We start from the raw sequence: 20274 nt of genomic DNA on the forward strand, positions 1-20274 counted from the left end.
TCTTGGGTTTTTGTTTTTTTTTCAGTCCGCACAAATTCTCCAGAGACTCATCCAAGCTGTGTATATCAACACTCGCTTCCTTTTTCTTGCTGAGTCGTGTTCCATGGTGTAGATGTTTGGGCCATTTCCGTTTGGAGCTATTACAAATGAAGCCACTGTAAACATTGGTGTATAGGTTTTTGTGTGAATGTAAGCTTTTGTTTCTCTAGGATTAATGCCCAAAGAATGCAGTTTCTGGGTTGTAGGAGAGTTGCATGTTTAGTTTTGTAAGAAACTGCCAAGCTGTTTTTCCAGAATGACGGTGCCATGTATTCTCCCACCAGCAGTTTTTATACATCCTTGCCAGCATTTGGTATCGTCACTGTTTTTTTATTTTAGCTCTTCTGATAGGTGTGTAGGGATATCTCATTGTGTTTTCATTTTGCTCTTCCCGGTGGTTAATGATGTTGAGCATCTTTTTATGTGTTTATTTCCTATCTGTATATCCCCTTTGGCATAATATCGGTTCGTGTCTTTAGCTTATTTTTCTAACTGTATATTTTAAACGTTGAGTTTTCAAAAGTCTTTATATATTCTGGATAATAGCCCTTTGTCTAATATGTGGTATACAACTATTTTCTCTTAATCCATCACTTCTCTTTCCATCCTCTGAACCAAGGTCTTTCACGGAACAAAGGTATTTATTTTGACGAGGCCAAATTCATCACTATTTCTTTTTAGGGATTGTCTTTTTGATGTCCCATCTAACACCTCCTCACCAAACATGGTTCCTGAAGAGTTTTTCAAATTTGTGTTCTAAGGTTCTGTGATGTTATGTTTCACATTTAAGCATGTGTCCCATTTTGAGTTATTTTTTTTTTTTATTTGAGGGAGAGCGAGAGTGCCTGTGTGCTTGTGCTCCAGCCGTGGGTGGGTGGGGGGGGGAACAGTGGAGGGGAAGAGAGAGAGAGGGAGGGAGGGAGGGAGAGAGAATCTTAAGCAGGCTCCATGCTCAGTGTGGATGCCCGATGCAGGGCTAGATCCCACGACCCTGGGATTGTGACCTGAGCTGAAATCAAGAGTCGGACGCTTAATCAACCCAGCCACCCAGGCGCCCCTTGAGTTAATTTTTGTAGAAAGGTGTGAGGCTCAGGGTAGAGTTCTGTTTTTTTGTGGTTGTCCACTTGCCCCAGCACCACTCATTCACTGAAGTACTTCCTCACCCTTGTCACAGATCGGTTGAGCATATTCGCGTAAGTCTGGTTCTGGGTTCAGTTGACTATTCCATTGTTCTGCATCTGTTGCTCTATCTTGGTTCCTGCAGCAACGAGGCAGGACTTAACACCAGGCAGAATGATCCCACCCACTTTACTTTTCAAGGTATCTTCCCTATGCTAAGACCTGTTTTTTTCCACATAAATTTTTAGAACAAGCCGGTCTGTGACTCCACAAAACCGTGCTAGGGTGTTGCTAGAAATTCTAATGCCTTAGAATTTTGTGATGGCGTATGTGATGTTAAAGAAGTTAAAAAAGGGTAATTCCAATAAGGAAGACAATTTATTTTCCTCTGTGGTCTCATGCTGGGTCTCATTTTCTACAGGGATCCCAATTTTTATGGTTTTCATTTCTGATTTGTTCTGTTAAAGATTTATTTATTTATTTATTTATTTACACAATCTCTACACCCAGAGTGGGACTCGAACTCATGGCCGGGAGGTCAAGAGCCACATGCTCCACCGACTGAGCCAGCCAGGCCCCCCAACTGCTATGATTTTTAAAACACTGAATGACTATTAATTGGTCATTTCGCTTCAGATATAACTTGGGTGTCTTTTTTAATTGCGAAAATTACCTTTTTTCCCCCAAAGGATTGCCACATTCTTGATTTACATACATAACTTGCAGGTTCGAAATTATTGATCTATTTTTAAATTTAAAACTTTCTTGAAGGCTTACTTCCAGAATTTTTAAGACCCCCTCCCCGCCGCATCAGATTTTTATGTACAAGATTCCTAAACCTATTGTTCTGCCTTAAGGAAGTTATGGTTTACCTCTCCCGTTGTTTTAAACAAATACATTTCCTCAGCGCAGAAGAGGATATGCCACTAAAGCATCGGGATTTAGGGTATTGCAGTTTGGGATGTGCTTATTATTCTCATGCTTTGATCTTTGATTCTGCAAAAGAAAAACTTAAAAATTACAAAAAGAATCTGGTAAACCTCTTAGTTTAAGTAGGACACTTGGAAACTTACCCGTAGGTGTTAAAAAAAAGGGGGGGGGACTGTTAAATTGATTAGGGCTTAAGAAGAATGGAAGAGAAAATGTCACCTTGTTGCTTTTGGGTGAGGGAAAGTGAATGAGATCATGCTTTCATTTCTGTCTTGCTTTCTCAAGATAAAACTTTTCCATGCTTCTTTCTGCTAAATGATTTAGGGTGGAGGCACCCCCCCCCAACAACAACAACAAAAAAAAAAAACCCCAAACCTCTGGATACCTTTCCTGTCCTGTTTATATTCTAGATTGGCTTTTATTGCTTTAACAAAATATATCGCTGGTGGCCTATAACATTATGAATGTGGTATTAAGTGGTTAGGCTTAGAAAGCAGGAATTTGAAAAACACAGTCCAATTCTACTACCTTAAATACAGTTAGCAGAATTACTTCTCAATAATGAAAACTTCCCTGGGTTAGAGCCAATGGCTCATAGTTTCAGTGCAATCATTACAGTGAGGATTACTACCGCTAATATGAACCGTAGTTTCTTCCCCCAACAACACCTAACTTTGCCTTAGGTGATGGTCGCAGCTGCACCATAACCTTCCCCATAATTGAAAAAAAAAAAAAAAGTGTGATTTAAGGAAGAATGCAGTGAAATGGTACTCATCATAAACAGATATTCCAATTTCTTTTTTCACACATAGGTTATCTGCACTTTTTGGTATTTATTTGGTCTAATGAGGGACTTAATAGTTCATTCTTTAAGGCAGTGAGTTCTCAGAATCAGTAAGCCTATGACAGTCTACCCCATCAAAAGAACACTGCTGATGGCTTTAGCCAGTTTTCAAGGTAGCATAGTACCAGGCAGAGGGATAAACAGGGAGGAAAGAAGTTATCCTTGCGTGGATGACTTTTTGCTAACAATATGATTTTTAGCAAGTGAAGCCCACACAAGCCAATTGATTTGTGGCAGAATTCTAATGAGACTTTTTAGCTGTACCAGGTAACAGATTGCCAAATAAAATATTGAGCGAGCAACACTGGTCAGTTACAATTCAGTCTCTAAAAATGTGAGCCAGCTAAGTATAATGTTTATGGATCCAACTTCATTCTCAAGGAAATAAAAACCGGGGCATCTCAGCAAAAATATAATTAATAACATTTATGGGGCACCTCCCATATGTTTGAAGAGTAAGGCCCTGTAACACTTTATGACGCCCCAGTATTTTTGTGGCCAATCATAGGGATAACCCTACATTGTGCTCAGGATTCTGTGTTGGGCTAAATTTAACAAATGACCATTATGCGTGGAAAATAGCAGCCATTGTTGTTGAATTAAACTCTCTCTGGAGATCAAAAAAATCTTTTCATGAAGCTAATAAAAATTAATGGCAACATAACCAAAGAAATTAACATAATCATAAGAGAATGGATAGGAGCTGAAAACCTAGTGCAATTGTGGAATTATACCTAGTAAAGGAACCCTAAGCTGTGTAAAGCTGGGGACTGTTTGTCTAAAGAATTCCAAACGTATACATGCACAAAAAATTGCATTTTTCAGCTAGACCTTTAAGCCAGCTGTTCATGACAAACTCCCAGTGAAATGGAGTTAATTTGTGTTGTGTTCTGAAAACGTATATATGTGCTTGCAAGAATTACAGGGAAGAATTAGGCTCCTATGGAGTACTTGGTGATTCTTAAAGTGAATATTGGCAATCTTAGAGACGTTTTATTAGACAACGAGGCAACAATTTTTTCTCTGGGAACATGTCTCCACAATAATAGGGGAAGTCAGAAACTATTTCATATGCAAATATATCTGAACCTCTTCATGAATGCATTTAACACTTTGAGGTGATGGCGACATCTGGTAACAAGTAGAAACCAGCGTCTTATAAACTATGGTTTCGTGTTACCACTTCATCTGAATTAGTCATTTAAAGGGGTTTTCTATGTCTTCCTAAGAACTGACAAGGTTAATCTTGGACTAGGGCAGGCAGGCAGGCAGGAAATGCAAAAGCCGCTCTTTCTTTTGAAGGTTTCAGTATTCCTTGTGAGGTCCAAAAGTGCTCGTTTTAAAGTTTAGAAAACTAAAGCAGTGGTGTCTTGACAGCTAAGTGAGATTTCTCTTTCTTTGTGTGGTAAGTTTGAGGGAAAACTCGATAGAATTCAGAGTTCTTTATACTTTCCACTCTCCTTCTTTTCTCTGAAGTGCCTTCATTTTCTCAAAGTGAGAATTTTAAAAATCCTTTCCTACATATTTCATTCAGATACGAGATCATGGATTCGGGGCCACTGGAAAGACGTAACCTATCATTTGTTTTCCAAATTAGCTCTCAGGAATCATCTTGTTTTGTAGAGTTACCCAATGTGACAAGAGTAGATGCCTTTTACGTTTGTATTTGTTTGGTTTGCATTAAAAGAGCTATGTTTGCTCTTCGTTATGTAATAAACCACGATAGCAGGTGACTTTCATTCTTTTGATACAATGTCATTAGCATATATTCATTTAACAGATACTTACTGAGTCCCTACTGTGTGCCAGGCAGTGTTCTAGATGCTTGAGATACATTGGCAAACGAAGCAGACAAATCACTGCCTTCGTGGAGCTTAATAAATATTAAATATTAAAGCAGTAGAGCGATCTTAAATTATTTAATGCCCTCAACTTTTAAAGACTTCCAGGGCATGAGTTTCGAGAACAGTGTTCTACATTTTATCTGAAGTCTGAATAGGGAAAAATTGACAATTTGTTTGGAATATATGGCAATAAACTGGAAACTGATAAGTAAATATTTGACTTTTGGGCTGTCACTTTCATTTTTCATTAACGAGTGTTCTCATTAGACCCCTTGGGTGACCGAGGAAGGGTACTAGTTTAGCATGGGGATTTATTCTTTAGGATGGGCTTCATTTGTGTGCAGGGAGGTGCTGAAAAGACTCACTAGCCCTAGAAATTAATGCTAACGTATGGCATTTGTAAATGTTGCCTTCGGTCCTCTGAAGAATTCTAGCATACTTCGTGTTCCCCATGGAAAATGAATGTATTGCTCAGTTATTTTTGCAAGAGCTGACTCAAAGGAGATGACATGATGGTTCCTGTCCTGCAGTGAAATAAGATGATGGCTTGGGGTGGAAAACTGACGAGGTCATGCCCATATTTGCTCACATCCCTTGTTCGTTTCCTTTTATAGAGGAACACCAACGAGACTTTCGTTTCCTAGTTTTTACGTTTCCTCTTCGCATTTTCTTTTCATGCCGGTTTTCCTCTCCCTTTTCTGAAAATTGCATTGATGATTTGGAATTCCATCGGCTCCCATTGTGCTTTGCAGTAGTGTGGGTACCACTTATGGTGGCCATGGCAGAGGCATGATACCCATTTTAGGCAGTCCTTTACATATATGGGCACAGGCGCTCTGACTGAGGGGTGTGGAAGGCATGTTTCATAACTTTTATATTTCCTGATGCCATCTAATACACTGCCTTTTACACTGTTTGTCTAAGTGAGTGAATACGAGCCAGGAATTTTGTTTTTGCTTGCCAGTATACTGAATACTTTCTTATAAGCACACGGAATTTTTTAAAACTTATTTTCATGGAAATTTTCAAACATACAAAGTAAAAATAACATCACGAACCGCCCCCCCCCCCCGCTTCAACAATTATCAATATTTACCGTTCTTACTTCATCTTTTCTCTCCCCTTCCTTTATATTTGTTGTTGGGGCTTGCTCTAAAATACCCCATATGTTACCCATGAATACTACAGCGCACCTGATTTTTAATGTTTCTTTTTCTTTTTCTTTTTTTAAGTAACCTCCAGGCCTAATGTGGGGCTTGAACTCATGACCCCAAGGTCAAGAGTCACATGGTCCACTGACCTAGCCAGCCAGGCACCCCTAGTTTTTAATATTTTAAAATAGTAATAATTTCTGCATTTCACACAGACTTTAGCTTTCAAACCCTTTCTGTTTTAGTTGATGTCAGAGCAACGCTTCCTGTTCATCAGAAGGAAAATGATTTGCCACCTAGGAGCTGGGTATTTTGAAACAACTTTGTAAGAAATATATCGCCATTCTTCATCCTTTAAAAAAAATTTATTGGAAGTTTCTAAACTATACCGTCATGATAAATTCACGTCTTACGGGCATTAACCTGATTCTGCAAAATGTGCTATGTCATGGTCCCCTCAGAATTGATACTAATGCATTAATTTTTCTTTTCATAATTCAACAGCCACAGAACTCCCATTAAAACCTAGAAGTGCACTTTTGGCCATTATATTTTCAGTTTTGAAATTTCTTGTCAAGCCCTACACACCGTACGTGTTTTGTCTCTCTAAAGTTTGATGACTCCGTGATACATGTTGCTAAATAAAGCACCAGTTCTCAAAAAAAGTGTTGGCATACAGCCCCTTGGGGATCAAAATTACTTGCATACCGACACTAAGATGTTACCTGCTTCTTCATCCGTGTTAACATTTGCAAGGACGGTGGGAAAGCAAGGACGGTAAAACTACCGACGCTTTAGCGTTTCATTTATGAATGTCCTCAAGGAAGCAAGAAAAATCAGTTTTATTAAATCTGAACTCTTGGGCATACATCTTTTTTTTCATTTTTTTTTTTTTTTAAGTAAGCTGCATGCCCAGCATGGAGCCCGACATGGGGCTTGAACTCACGACCCTGAGATCAAGGCCTGAGCTGAGATCTAGAGTCGGTCGCTTAACCGACTGAGCCACCCAGGCACCCCTGGGCATACATCTTTCACTATAGTGAAAGCTTTCTCACCGGGAGTAGACGTACACCGGCTGCCTTGAGGAAAAGTACCTGTGCGGTTGTTAGAGTTGCGAGCTAAATTAGCCGCATTTTTTTTAAAAAAATAGAAAACTTTTTACTTGAAAGATTGAATGGCACATTAACTGATTATGCAGACCTGAGTATCTGGCAGATACTTTATCAAAAAGGAACCAAGTGAAGGGCGCCCGGCTGGCTCAATCGGAAGAGACTGGTCACTCTTGATCTCGGGGTCGTGATTTTGAGCCCCACGTTGGGTACAGCAATTACTTAAAAACTTTCGAAAATGAACCAGGTGTGCCTGTTACTGCAAGGAAAACAACTAAGCGTATTTGTTGCCAATGGTAAAATGAGAGCTTTCAAGCAAAAATTCAAATTTTTGAAAACTTGCATCAAGTGTCAATACTTAGATTTTTCTGAGCTCGGTGGTATTTTTATTTTTTATTTATTTTTTTGTTTTTTTTAATTTAACTTTCTTTTGTATTTTTTAAAATTTACATCCAAATTAGTTCGTATATAGTGAAGCCATGATTTCAGTAGATTCCTTAATGCCCCTGACCCATTTAGCCCATCCCCCCTCCCACAACCCCTCCAGCAACCCTCAGTCTGTTCTCCATATTTATGAGTCTCTTCTGTTTTGTCCCCCTCCGTGTTTTTATATGATTTTTGTTTCCCTTCCCTTATGTTCATCTGTTTTGTCTCTTAAAGTCCTCATGTGAGTGAAGTCATGGTGGTGGTATTTTTAATGAAAGTGGTTGATTGGGTATTGTAAAATGAAGTGAGACAACATTTGGAAGAGGTGCATTAGTCACACAATATTGTTCCAAATGACCGGTGCATGATGTTACAAAATCAAGCATGGGTAAAAGGTCCATTTAATGTGCAAGGTAGACCAATGGATTTTAATGTAACGGAGTATGAAAAATTCATAGGTTTGGTATCAGATTCCACACTGCAAGTAACATTTACAAAACTCCCACTTCTCAAGTTTTGCTGTAGCGTTATAAGGAAGAATATCCATAATTATCTGAAAGGGCTCTTAAAACACTTCTTTCAACAATGTATCTATATGAGGCCGTATTTTCTTCCTTACCCTTGAACCTAAAACAACATTGAAGGCAGAAGCATCCATGGAAATCCAGCTGTTTTTGTATTTAGTTAAATGATAAAGCAGTTTGCAAAAATGTAAACAATACACTCTTCACTCATATTGGGGGGAATATAGTGATTTGCATTAAAAATGTTATTCGTGTTAACACATAATAGTTTATTGTTATTTTTAAATAAATATCTTAAGATTTCCCAGTTGTAGTTTCTTTTTTTTTGTAATGTTTATTTATTTTTGAGAGAGACAGAGACACAGAGAGAGAGAGAGAGAGACAGAGTGCGAGTGGGGGAAGGACAGAGAGAGGGGGAGACACAGAATCCGAAGCAGGCTCCAGACTGAGCTGTCAGCACAGAGCCTGATGCAGGGGCTCGAACTCACAGACTGCGAGATCATGATCTGAGCCGAAGTCAGATGCTTAACTGACTGAGCCACTCAAGCACCCCCCAGTTGTAGTTTCTAATATGATAAATGCATTGATAGATCAAACCTACATATGAAAGACCTCTTTGGGGTCCTCAGGTCCTGAGGCCAAAAATTCAGGAAACTCTGAGTTGAGTTTTTGTTGTTTCCAGTCTTTTCCTTTCTCCTCTCCCATTTCCTTCTTTTTTTTTTTTTTTTTTTTTTTTTTTTTTTTGAGTGAGAGACCCTCAGGATAGAAAAGTGTGAGACGTCAGAGTTGTTCCTTTATATGGGTTTATTAGCTATGAACAGAACACAGATGGCTTCTTTTCCAGTGTTACTGAGATGTAATTGACATTAACATAGCATTAGTTTCAGGCGTACCGCATGATGATTGCATATTTATATACATTGTGAAATGACGACCACAAAAAGGCTGGTTAACCTCCAGCTCCTCACACAGGTAGGCATTTTCTTAGGATGAGACGTTCCGGGTTTACTCTCTTAGCAAACTTCAAATATACAATTCGGTATTGTTAACTGTAGTCCCAACAGATGTCTTTTCAGTCGGCTCCTCGCCCTGTCTGTAGTTCTGCTGACTAGTTTTGGAGGACTCCTACTTATATCTACCTTCTATTTATTTCCATTTTTTGTTTCAGTGCATTAGGGCAAAGTGTATAATTTAATGTGTAACAAGACACCGCACTTTAAAACCTTGATTACTTTCTTACACAAATGCAGAGCTAATAAATACTACTGAGGAGACATCCCTTGGACTACTGGAATAATTAAGATATATTTGTGGCTTATTTCCCCCTTAGGTATGAAAAGAATGATAACACAAACCAGACACGGTTTGTGTTTAAAACGGACACATCCGTGCCGCGGGAAGGTTGCGTGCCTAATACTCCTCCCGGTATAAATTGCCTATACTTTGCAATATAGACCAAAATACGGTAGCAGTTCCCAGCATGTTAATTGACGTAAGGTCCCTTGGCTTCAATCCTTCACTCACTGTGGGTGTTCTTATTTGTTTGTTTGCTTTGTAAGTCATGAAGATGGGTAAAATCCAATTTCATTAGAGGACAATAGGTCAGTGTTCCTGAGGTGCGTCACCGAGCACAGTGGGAGAGGCCTCCAGAGTGTATGTCACACATGGAAAGAATATACCTGGTACTGGGCGGGGTGGAAAGCATGACGTTTGAATGAAAGTTACCCTGATACGTCTGTGAAAGGCTCAGGCAACTTTGGGTGTGCCTCCTTCCTTCCTTTCCGCCCTTCGGGGTGTGTGTGTGCTCAGAGGTGCATGTGTGTGTGAACTTTTAACTTTATGGATTTGTTTGTACCATCTGAGAGAAACAGAGAGAGAGAGAGAGAGAGAGAGAGAGAGAGCTTTACGCATGCAGATAAAACAGGTTGGTTTCCATTGGCTTTCCTCAGCACTCATCATGGTGAATTTGGAATGCAGTGTAAAAGTGGTCTTCATTCCGTGGCCTGCTTAGAAACACGTGAAGCGTCTTACACAACCCTTGCCACCGTCTTCTGTTCCCAAACCAGCTTTTGTTGCCCACCGTAAAATCCGAGATTCTGTTCGCAAACAGTCTCAGACGTGCACACGCACAAACGCACTCCGCCTCCCCACCCCGACCCTGCACACCCACACATACCCGATGATGAGACATTTAGGTTACCAAACGGGCCACAGACTAAAACTGGCTGAACTACTGATGTGATAGGACAGTCTTTAAGAACATGTCCTTGTACTGAGGCGCCTGGGTGGTTCAGGCAGTTAAGCGTCCGACTTTGGCTCAGGTCATGGTCTTGTGGTTTGTGAGCTCAAAGCCCCGCATCAAGCCTGCCTGGGATTCTCTCTCTCTCTCTCTCTCTCTCTCTCTCTCTCTCTCTGCCCCTTCTCTACTTGTGTTCTCTCTCTCTCTCAAAATAAATAAATAAGCTTAAAAAAAAAAAGCCATACCGTTCAGAAAGCTAGAAAGCATTTGCATTCAATCCAGACGGCCACGGAAGGGAAAGTCCAAGAAGCTGATTCCAGGTAGCGTTATTATTGAAGAGGTTAACAGTGCTTGAGACAGACCCATCTGAGTGGTCTGAAGGGACAAGTATGGCACAGCAAAGGTAACACTGGGAAAACCCAACATTTCTGATCCAGCATTGATACAGTCCTCTTACCTTAGGCAGTTGTCTGCGCCCCCGTTTTCTGTCGGTAAAACGCGTGATAAGGCACGCGTGTGCCTCCTTCCTTCCAGTCAGCTCGAAGTGTTGGCGAGTTGCTTTTACAAATGGAGAAATTGAGACTCCAGAAAGTGGAACAGGCTTCACCTAGTGAGTCAGCAACGGAGACAGATGGAAACACACAGCCTCTGGTTCCTTCTGTCCTGCATTTGTTGCCTTTTGATACTTCACGCAGTTTTTGTGACTGATGGAAGAAAGCGCTTCCGTGAAGGAGGCAAATCGTAATCGACTGGTGGCTCGTGGCGGTTCCCGATGAGGACGGGAGAGCACTCTGCCTCGTAGCATGGACCATCCTGAACCTTGTCACGAGTGAGCGCAGGTTCGAGCTGCCTCCTTGTTTTCGAGAATTCAGGATGTCAGAAAATGCTTCGGGTTGCTTTACGTTATTTCAAAAGGACTGGAGTATCTGTTACGTCCCTTTGATTCCTATTAGGTAGATGGGGCAGATGGTATTCTCTGGCTGTTGCATCTCATCGCATCTTTAGAGTAACCCTCTGAAGTATGTGGAATTAGCTCCATTGATACAGGTATGACCCTAGGGCTCAGAGAAGCTAAGGAATTGTTCAAGGTCACACAGAATTCAAGGCTGGCTCGCTCCTGAGACCCTGACGCTTGCACCATGCTCCATTTCCTTCCAAACGATCCACTTGCCCCGTGTCAGTATTAGAAGTGGTCTCTTGAGCACAGTACCCCTATTGATTTTCTGTTCTCTCCCCTAATGGGCATCCTCAGATACCTGGTGGCTTAATTCAGCAGTTTACTGATTAGATACCGCTTGATTGGCTCTAAAGCAAATTTCAGTAACAAGAATAGCAGGTGTCACATAACCTAACGCCTACCATGCGCCAGGACGTGATCTAAATTTTGAACGTGTCTTGAGTGATTCTTAGGGGAAGTTGTTACTATGACCATCCCTGGAGGAGAAAATAGAGGCACAGTAGCTTAAGCAACTTGCCCCAGGACTCACATAGTCCTTAACTGCTGGGTGACACTGCCTCTGAATACAAAATTATTCCGTTCAGCCGAGTATTGGCTTTAGTTCCTTTGTGCTATGCTGGTAGAAGATATAATCCCTATACTCAATAGCTTACATTTTCGAAAGAAAACAAGACACAGATACTTGCAGTCAATGCCTACAACGCCTATCATAAGGAGCATAAATGTTGTATGAAGGCATGATTAGGTATAGATTGAAACGAACAATGGAGAACATAAGTGGTCTGAGACCGTTCATTTGCCTTTCTGAGTATTGTACTTTCCTATGGACGAGTGACTGGGGCACTGGGGAGAAGCTGGTTCCATGTGGTTCTAAAATAAGCAGGTTACTTGGCTAATGTTCAAGCTCTAAATAGGTATGTGGGTTGTAGCTATTTGACCTGAACCAACTTTTAAATTCCCCTATGCTCTTGCAAGATTTGAGTGAAGCTGGAATTTTAAAAATTAACCTTTCACTGGGGCGCCTGGGTGGTTCAATCGGTTGAGCATCCGACTTTGGCTCAGGTCGTGATCTCACGGTTCGTGAGTTCGAGCCCCACGTCGGGCTCTGTGCTGCCAGCTCAGAGCCCACTTTGGATCCTCTGCCCCTCCCCTACTTACACTGCCTCAAAACTCAATAAAACATTTTTTAAAAAATTACCTTTTTGCCTAATGTCGTAAAGTTAGAGTTTACTAATACTTGGCAAAATACCAGGAGGCTGTCAGGAAGGGGATTCGTAAGTATTGTATCACTCTTTTGTCAGGGTGTTCTCCTTTTCTAGCAGGAAGTGTTATGACTTGCTCTCTAAAGTTGCAATTGTAAGAAGAATGTTGGGTTTCCAGATTGGCGTTTCTGGGCGTGGGAGGTTCCTTCTATTAGTGCTGCCAGAGAGAAAGAAACAGGTTTGCTCTCGTCGTCGTGGAAGGGTAACTATTTTCATATTATTTTGTTAGGCTCTAACTTTTAAATGACTGGATATTTAAGCAGAAATTTCCTTTTAAAAAGTTCGAAATTCTTCCTCTGTGTTTGGGTAGTTCAACATTTGGAGATGCATTTGAAACCTTATTCAAGTCGAATCAACTCGAAGAGAAACATGTTTGAAGTTTGAGAGTCTCCAAATGTCTCTTTATATTCTGCCTTTTCTTCATTTGGGGCATAGTCTAGGGACGTTGTGCTTTTTTAAAAATTGGTCTTGAAATCTTCGTTACGTACCCGTATCTGTCAAGTTAGAGGCCCAAAGGCTTAAATGACAGAAACTATTACTTTGTATCTTGTGTGTGTGTGAGGGGGATGGAATTTCAAATGTCTTTGATGCCTTTGATCCATACATGGTGTTTCAGAATTCTGTGAAGGAGATGAGGTAGCTGTCATGATTAGACCAGTATTCTACTCTTCTAAAATGACTTACGACAAACGTTGTGAGAGTATTTGCTTACACTTTACAAGGTACCTGAAAATCAGTGGTGGTGGAATTTTGGTGCTGTTACCGTATCGTGGTAGTAATAGTGATTTCGGTGCCCACGTATTCGTCACGGATTTCCATCAGGTGGGGATCGTGTAAGTTTTATTTCTCCTTATTTCAACAAAGCTAAACCTCTGACTCCGATACCCGTCTGAAGTAAAAAGTGTTTTCTCGGTTAACAAGTACTATATCTGAGAACGTATAAGCAGGGTATGTAACAATGCAGGAGACACGTCCAGTGACGAATAGATAGGCTTTCAGTTTAGCTCAAAGTCAAAGCTAAAATTGTATCGCTAGTGATTTTTGAGTTGTAACATCATATTTTGCCTTGAATTGAAGCATGTTAGTTAACTAGTCTGATCTTGTGATGTGTGTGTACGTGTGTATATGTGTGTGTATACATATATATATTGCCTCCATATGTGTGTGTATATGTGTGTGTGTATACACACACACACACACACACACACACACCCGAAGTTTGCCCTTGGCTTTAGTGTTAATTTTCACAGGAAAGGACAATGGGAATACCCCTCAGAGGTCAATTAATTTCATCAGCAGCAGAGACATTTTGTCACGAATTATTCAGATATTTTGGGAGTGTTGATGTTTACTTAGGAAATATGGACGGGCTTAGACCTTTGAAAAGGAGAGAAGGCAGTTTCAATCCAAGGAGTTAATACAACCTTAGCTTTGTAAAGATGGGAGAAGGAGAGGGGTCACTGTGATGTTTTATCTTTGGCTTTGATAGTATTCTCCGTCACAGGGAAAGGGGCTTTTCGACTATGATAAGGACATATATTAAATATCTGTGGAACCCTTGCCTGGTAAGAATTTAAAGAATGTCTTCAATCTGACTAAATGGAAGTGAATGTTTCCATTATTGGAAAGGTTACTAACCTATTTTTAAATAGCCATTACTTCAAGATCTTATCCTTTTTTTTTTTTTATTAAGTACAAAAAGAAGACAGGCAACGTTTACTTTAAATGGAAGTATTTGATATTCCTCCAGGAAATGACACAGGATTAGCCACCCTTTGGGGTTTAAGTGACTCCTAGATATTGGTACTTGAAAAAAAAGATCAATTCGAATCTAGCCGATGCTAGATTCTAGAATAGAATAGAGGTGTTTCCAGAAAATGAACTCGTTTCTTAAGAGAGCTATGTAGGGCAAAATCATGAGATGTCTGGAGTGATGGGTTCATGGGTGTTTATTGTACTGTTTCCTCTTTTTCATAATAGAACATTTGAGCATAGCTTTAGTTTGGGGGCAATTGACATTTATTTCCAAACGTTAGTTTTACCTAGAAATTGCAGATCTGTCGAAACATGATTTGCCGCATGATGTGTGTCATTGTAAAGGTGAACTGTGCTGCCTGATTGTCAAAATTGTAGCAAGTACAAACGTGTGTGTTGGGGGGGAACAAAACTTTCTGTTTGACTTTCAGCTCAATTCAAAGGACAGGCTGCAAACATCTTGAGTAGTTTCGTAGTATCTTGAAGCATTAAACAAGAGGAGATAGTTAAAGCATGCTAATAAGGCAATTGCATGTGAAGAATGTGGGAACATTATTATGTCTTGACTACTTTGTTCACAGCTTTCTCTAACAGACTGCATTTTTTAAAACCACAGGAGACAACTATGTAGGCTGTTTAAGTATGTTCACTTTCCCTACTTGCCTCCATCAAAGTTTATTCAACACACATTTAGTAGGTGCTTATTGTGGGCCAAGATACAAAGTCAAATAAGATACTAACCCTGCTTTCAAGGAGCTCACAGACTAGTGGAAGAAATAGAGAAGGAGATGTTCATACTGAAAGGGGCGAGGCTACGGGAATTGGGGAAGGGGAGTTAGTGGCTAGCAGCTAGGACTCCATGGTGTGTCTCCTTTAAAATTTTTTTTAACGTTTATTTATTATTGAGAGACAGAGAGACACAGAGTGTGAGTAGGGGAGGGGTAGAGAGAGGGGGAAGACACAGAATCTGAAGTAGGCTCCAGGCTCTGAGCTGTCAGCACAGAGCCCAACGTGGGGCTCGAACTCACGAACCGTGAGATCACGACCTGAGCCGAAGTCAGTCGCCTAACCAACTGAGCCACCCAGGCGCCCCAGTGGTGTGCCTCCTTTAAAACAATGCAAACAGGGGCACCTGGGTGGCTGAGTCCTTTGCTCAACCAACTGAACCACCCAGGCGCCACAGAAGCAATATATTTTTGTGTTCATACTGTTTTAATCCAAGTGCATTATAGTTCCATCAGCCAGATTCTTTATTCTCTGTAGTCCTCAGTACTGGATAACCTAACAGAATACACAACAGTGCCTCATGGGAAAATGCTGTCGGTTTCATTTGGGGTCACCTAGCCATGTCCTCTGTTAAGTTTTCCCGATTTGTGGCTGCAATGTCAAGTAGAATTAGCAGAAGATCTAGGCTTGAAAAACAGCTTCACTAAATAAAGTATGCGGTACAAATGCATCGGCATCAGAAGCCGTTTGTAATAATGCTGAAGTGCTGGAGTAGTCGACAGCAAAATCCATCACCACTTCTTCGTGCTTGAACCTTTCCTGAACGTTCAGATCTAGGAACCTGAGACGTCTGGGGGGCATTTAGAGTTTGGCTCAGTTGTTTTGACTTTCAGAGCAACAAATCCCTTAAAGTTTTCTAAAAGTAACTGCAGACAACTTGCTTGCTCCTTGAGAAAAATCAGCTGTTACGTTTAAGAACTAATCGCTAAAACAAAACAAAACAAAACAAGAAAACAGGGGCTCCTGGGTGGCTCAGTCGGTTGGGCTTTTGACTCTTGGTTTTGGCTCAGGTCATGATCTCCCGGTTCGCAGGTTCGAGCCCTGAATCGGGGAGCCCAGCTTGGGATTCTCTCTCTCCTTCTCTCTCTGCCCCTCCCTTGCTCTCTCAAAAATAAATAAACTCTAAAAAAAAAACCCACAAAAAACTATGGGTGCCATAGTGATGGCTTACGTATGAAAAGAATCCTTAAAAAGTAAATCACACAGATACTTGAGTGTTTGGTTATGTTTGTCCTAAGTTATTAGCACCCATCCAGTGGGAGTGGTTCTTCACTGTACTTAGCATTTAAGAGGCTGAAATTAAGTAATATTAAATACGGTGAGGCACAAGCCTGTCACATAGGGGAAACGAATGTGCCACAAGGCGTGGTAAGCAGTTGTGTCCTGATTTTTCAAAAGTACAGCCTGTTTGGGGTGCCTGGGTGGCTCAGTCGGTCGAGCTGTTGATCTCAGCTCAGGCCCTGATCTCAGGGTCGTGAGTTCGAGCCTTGCGTTGGAGCGTGGAGCCTACCTAAAAGAATTTACAGCCTGTTTTAACATTAATGTTTTGAAGAAAGAACTTTTAGAATTCTATAATATACAGTCTTCTGAACCTGTTACCTGTGTTCTGTATATTTTACACAATCCTTTTTAGTGGTTTCAATGCAAGAATTAGTGAATCCCTTATCCTTTAAGTAATGAGAACAAGTTAGTATTGGCTACAGGGGACACTATCTACATTTTCTGATAACTGTGCATACTTCTCAATGCCACGGTCACTTTTGTTAGGAGCTTTTCAATGATCTTCCATATGCTCTAATAGGCATGGGCCTTCTTTCCACAAAGCAGTGTTTTTGCTTTTACAGTAAGAGTACTTAATTACCTCCACTCACACACACGCTTTTTTTTTCCAGTTTATTTCTTTTTGAGAGAGAGAGAGAGCATGAGCGGGGGAGAGGCAGACAGAGAGAATCCCAAGCAGGCCCCACACTGTCAGTGCAGAACCCAGTGCAGGGCTCGAACCCACAAACTGAGATCATGACCCGAGCCGAAGTCGGAGGCTTCACCGACTGAGCCACCCAGGTGCCCCCCACACGCTTTTAAATTTACATTTGCTGCACAGCTTTGTGTCTTGGGCGAAATCCTGTAACTACCCTAGGCTCTTGTTTCTTCCCTAATACAGCTTCCATAGTCATTGGATATTGGGCTTGCTGGGAATTAGCACTACCCTCAAAACATTGAGTCGTGCCTCTGCCCGGGACCCGACAACGGATTATAACGGCGGGAGCATAGAAGGGGAAGGCAGAGTTGGAACTCTGTTCTTGAGATACGGACAATCTTGAAACGAGTCTAGCAGAGCAAGTAGCCGGGCAAGTTAACAAGCGTGCTGTTAAGAAAAGGACGAATCTCTTTTATTGGGGAAGATTATTCTCGAACCAAGTGTGAGGGGCTGTGTGGAGGAGGCCAGAATGAAATGCTTTGGTTACGAGAGTCTAAATCCTGCATTAGGAGAGAGTGAGGCTTCTGCTGAACCTTGAAGGGCTAGTAGGATTTGGATAGGGAGAGAAGAAAAAATAGAGGAGAGGGGTATACTCATGAGAGGTGGATACAGAGAGGAGTCCTTAGTGGGAGAGAGGGAAAGAGGAACGGGGCCGGATAGAACGAACAGTAGTGATGTGAAGTTAACAGGACATGTTCAGGAGGATGGTTGTGATCCAAAAGCTAATTTTGGGGGTGCCTCAATGGCTCAGTCAGTTAAGCGTCCTACTCTTGATTTCAGCTCAGGTCACGATCTCCGGTTTGTGAGGTCGAGCCCCGCATCGGGCTCTGCGCTGACAGCCTAGAGCCTGCCTGGGATTCTGTCTCTTCCCCCTCCCTTGCTCTCTCACTCTCTCTCTCAAAATAACTAAAAATAAACTTTAAGAAAAGCCAAGTTTGAGTGTTTGGAAGTGGAAAACTGGTTAGTGTGCCTAGTAGGACCGCTCTAGAGGACATAAATATCAGGCAGAGATTTAGACAAGCCGTTTTAGGCATAAGCAATGATAGCTTCCTTAAAAGGCGACCAACGTGATCGAAATGGTTGTGGGCACTAGCTGTGGGCCACTTTGGACTCAGAAAATATGTATTGAAAATGCACTGTGTGCATTATTCTACGTGCTGTGGTGAGTACAGAGATAAGTGAGCTGTACCTCCAGTCTGATAAAGGTTATGGTCCTGCTGGGGGGCAAGAAATTCACTCAATAAGCTGTCGTGGAGGAGTCTACAATAGCAAAATGGTTGAGAATCCTGACTGTAGTGGCAGGCAGACCTGGGTTTGAGACCTGGCTCTACCTCTCAATAGCTGTGTGACTTTGGGAAAGTTACACAACTTCTCTGAGCTTACTTGCTCTTCTGTAAAGTGGGAATAACAGTATCACCCAGTTTAGAGACTTTTTTTTTCTAAAAACGTCTCTAGAGAGATGTAACTTACATAATATATATATATATATATACAGCATTTAGCAGAATGCACGTAAATAATAAGCCTTCTGTAAATGTCAGCTGTAATGTAAGCTTACAATGATATGTTATTATATTATCTTAATGATTATTATTACCTACTCTGTAGGCACTGCGATCAGGGCTGGGAATATGAAGATGAAAATGGGATATGGCCCTTTCCATCAAAGAGCTCTCTTATAAATGCTGTCCTTGTGGTGACAGTATTTTCCCATCCAGACATTGGTACATAGGCTGTGACAGTAAAACAAAATATTTAAAATTGGAGCTGTCCGGGGGTGCCTGGGCAGGCTCAGTGGGTTTAAGCATCCGACTTTGGCCCAGGTCACGATCTCGCGGTTCGTGAGTTCGAGTCCCGCGTCGGGCTCTGTGCTGACAGCTCGGAGCCTGGAGCCGGCTTCGGCTTCTGGGTCTCCCTCTCTCTCTGCCCCTCCCCCACTCGTGCTCTGTCTCTCAAAAATAAATAAACATTTAAAAAAATAATAATAAAATAAAATTGGAGCTGTCTGAAAGAAGAAAACACAGCCAGTACCGGGCAGAGGGGCTTGTTACTCTCAGGTGGGCTCAATCTGAAGAGACTCCCTTAAAGGTGCTTTTTGAAGGGCAGATGGGAGATGGGTGGAGAACATTCCACCGGAGAGAAGCACAGAGGAGAAGGAATGGGAACGGGAAGCTCCGTGGCCTGCTTGGGAAACGGTATCTTTCTCGAGTGAGTCGAGGGTGCCGGGCACGTGATGGGAAGTGACATCGCAAAGACACGCAGGGATCGGTACAGAAACGTGTGGGGCCTTGAGTGTCGTGCATAAACGGTGGGACTTTGTTTCGTGTAGAACAGGTCGTAGATCATCTCCCCAGGGAGCCGGCCGTGTAAAGATGGCAATGGAGGGACACGAGGGGCGATAGACCAGCTAAAAGGCTTTTGGAACGGGCCGGACCTGAGGTAATAAAGGGGGTATGCTGGGAGAACCCGGACCGCTTAATTATTTACTTCACCCTCCCTCTGTTTCTTGTGGCCCAACTTCGGCCTCAGATTTGGAACCCTGGAGACGGAGGAAAGTGGGCAACTTGAAAGGGAAAGCTGAGGCGGCAGGAGAGGTGGTTGAAGAGGCACTAAGGGGGCAGCGAATTCAACGTAGACACTTTGGCTTTCCTGACTGGGATCCTCCTCACTGACCTTCCTTCTCCCCTGGCTAGAGGGTCAAGTGCATGTTTTGAGCGTAGCCCTTCTAAAGTGGACCCTGACCTTTTCTGCTCCCAGTTGTGTCTGTCATAATCCCCAGGCACTGCGCTCCGACCACACTGTCTCCAGCTCCAGCGTATGATCTTCTCTTTATGTCTGTGTGTCTAGAATGCCTTCACCAGTGATGTGTCTCTGGGGAATTCTACGCCAAAGTTCCCAAGTCGTCTTTGGGGGTGCCTGGGTGGCTCAGCCGGTCGAGCGGCCGACTCTCGGTTTCCGCTCAGGTCATGATCCCGTGGTTCGTGGGTTCGAGCCCCACATCGGGCTCCTTGCTGACAGTGCGGAGCCTGCTTCGGATTCTCTCTCTTTCTGCCCCTCCCCTGTTCATGCTCGCTCGCTCGCTCTCTCTCAAAAATAAATAAAGAAACTTAGAAAATCAAAGGTCTTCTTTGGAAAACCTTTCCTGACCCTCACCACTCAGGAAACACTAATAGCATGGTAGCACCAATATCGTGTGTTTGTTTTTCTATTTCTGCCACTGGATAGTAAGCCCTTCAAGAGAAGGGACTTGGGGTCCTAATTCTCTCCATATGCAGCACCCAACCCAAGCCTGGTGCCTGCCAAGCCTTCA

General features: G+C 42.1%; 1 protein-coding gene across 2 annotated transcripts in view; it reads left to right on the forward strand.

Moving 5' to 3' along the window:
- The window catches only part of PLS3 (plastin 3), a 91417-nt gene that overhangs the window by 18641 nt on the left and 52502 nt on the right, over window positions 1-20274 (forward strand). The window contains exon 1 of one of the 2 annotated variants that reach the window (XM_030305705.2): window positions 12604-12647. The exons of the other annotated variant lie outside the window; for it this stretch is intronic. The gene's annotated coding sequence lies outside the window, so the exon portion shown is untranslated. Of the gene's footprint in view, window positions 1-12603; window positions 12648-20274 lie in introns of those variants that run through there. 2 annotated transcript variants of the gene reach the window in all.

The sequence above is a fragment of the Lynx canadensis genome, chromosome X, assembly GCF_007474595.2.
Source record: "Lynx canadensis isolate LIC74 chromosome X, mLynCan4.pri.v2, whole genome shotgun sequence".
NCBI lineage: Eukaryota > Metazoa > Chordata > Mammalia > Carnivora > Felidae > Lynx > Lynx canadensis.